Source organism: Limulus polyphemus, unplaced genomic scaffold, assembly GCF_000517525.1.
Source record: "Limulus polyphemus unplaced genomic scaffold, Limulus_polyphemus-2.1.2 Scaffold9632, whole genome shotgun sequence".
Lineage (NCBI taxonomy): Eukaryota > Metazoa > Arthropoda > Merostomata > Xiphosura > Limulidae > Limulus > Limulus polyphemus.
In genome coordinates, this window is record NW_013675242.1 from 13,927 (window position 1) to 16,549 (window position 2,623).

The following is a 2,623-nucleotide window of genomic DNA, read 5'->3' on the forward strand; positions in this document are numbered from 1 at the left end:
CCATTTCTCTAGAATAAAGCACTAGTGCTATCATGTTGTGACAGGGATGAACTAGAGACGTATGGCAACTTACGATAACACATTCTTCACAATGGACACTTTCGTTTAAATGAAAATAATTTTAGATGAAGTTAAACCTTCAATTTAAGTGTTGCAATAGATAATCAAGTATCTATTTAACTTGCAGCTTTATATATATGCACATATTTGAAAAAAAATCCTATTGAACAATGGGAACAACAACAAAAAGTACTAAACTTCCATTTTTGGTTAAGATTCATATTTGATATATACGGACTCTCGAATCTCAGCCTTCATTCTTTGATTGAATTCCATAACGTTTTCACATCATTACATATTATTATTAAATTCATTATCAGCCATTATGACTCAAATAAAATAACAAGTTTTATTAATGTTCCCCAGGGCCAGCGATAACTTAAATGTTAAGGAGCTATTAAGAAGTTAACACCTCAGACAGCCGTCTATGTTGCCTATTATTAAAACCGGATCTGATGTTACAGTAAAGATCGATTACTGAATTATACAGTCTACCTCATTTGAGAAACAGTTTAAAACAACAGCAGTTCTTCACTTCAAACCACGACATTTGTTAAAACAGATTGAAAGAAATTACAGCAGTGAAGCAACAAACTGCAGCAGGCACTTAGCTCAAGTCCTTTATTTTAACCAACAAATGCCCACTATCCTACCTAAAGTCCCTGATCTAAGCCAATGAATTCCCACTATCCTACCTAGAGTCCCTGATCAAAGCCAATGAATACCCAATATCCTACCTAGAGTCTCTGATCTAACCAATGAATACCCACGATCCTACCTAGAGTCCTTGATCTAAACCAATGAATAACCACTGTATTATTTAAAGTTCTATATCTAAACCAATGACTACCCACTATCCCACCTAGAATCCCTGATCTAAACCAATGACTACCCACTCTCCCACTTAGAGTCCCTGATCTAAACCATTGAATAACCACTGTATTATGTAAAGCCCTTTATCTTAACTAATGACTACCCATTATCCTACCTATTGTCCCTGATCTAAACCGATGAATACCCACTGCCCTACTTAGAGTCCTTGATCTAAATCATTGAATAACTACTGTGTTATTTAAAGTCCTTTATCTTAACTAATGACTACCCACTATCCTACCTGGAGTTCCTGATATAAACCAACGAATACCCACTGCCCTACCTGTAGTCCCTTCTCTTTCCAGTAAATATCTATATCTTACTTACAATGCAACGACTGCAATCAAACGATTTACATTATTTCCGTAAATATTTAAAGCTGTTAACAAATATCTGAACATTCGGATTTTAAATATCCCATACAGAATATGTTTCTTTCACATTATCTTTCAATAATGACATTATATAAAAAAATATTCAAGAAAACAATAGAAAAATCTGAAATATTTATTAAGGCTGCAGAAAGATCTAGTTTCACTGTTAAAAATTAATTAATGTGTTCCAAGTAGAGCCTTATAAAGAGGTAGAGTATTGCAGAAATATCTAGTTTGACTGTTGAAAATGAACTAACGTGTTTCAAGTAGAGCCCTATTGATAGTTAGAGTACATATTGTTACATCTGGTAAGACGTGATGAGTTTCTAGAAGGATCATGAAGGCTTGAGTGTTTGCCAGAAGCCCTCTATTTTTGTATATATAAGCCCAGCAAGTAAAGCGGAGAGAGAAGTGACGGCATGGATAATGGCAGATAGGGAGATATAGAGACAGATAATTGAGTCAAGTCGTGAATCGTTGTGAATTATAGCGTGTGTTTAAGTTAAAGTGACTGTGGAAATTAAGTGTATTGCGAAGTTGTATTAAGAAAGAATAAACTAGTTTTATTTAAAAAAGGACAGGCTCCTTACTCTCCTGATATGGCTCCTTGCGACTTCTGGCTGTTCCCCAAACTCAAGAGGCCATTGAAAGGAACGCGATTTGAGACAAGAGAGGACATTATGGCTGCAACGACAGCCGAGCTAAACTCCATTTCGAAAGAGGCTTTCTCGGAATGCTTCCAACAATGGCGGCACTGCTGGGAGAAGTGTGTGGAGTCCCAAGGAGACTACTTTGAGGGTGATTAGGTTTCCAACGCTTTAGGTATGCCAGTTTTTATTCCCCGGCCAAAAGAGTCACGAAAAACATATGTTCAATCTACACTAAACCTACCACGACTGAGTTACAGAAAAAAAATAAGCATGGATAACTACAAATGAAGTCAGATATGGAAACCATGCTGCCTCTGTCTAATCTTAAGACATTTAAGTATTACACTATTAAAGTAGGCTTGAGTGACAAAATCTGGTACATTTGACTTACTTATAATATATTTTTTAACAACAATAAAATATTTTGATTTCAACTTTGAAATTATTCACTAAAATTCCTTGTGAAAACTTATCTGGCTTTGCAAGAAATTCTATTTTTTCTTGTACATGTAGCATCAGGCATCTAATATGGATAACGATTTGTTTTCATAATAAAATAAGTTATTTGGACAGAAAATTAGTAATTATATTTGTTTCAGAAAATTGAAGTTTATGCCTTAAAGAAAAACTAGATATTAACAAAAACAAATAAAAATAATTATTTTC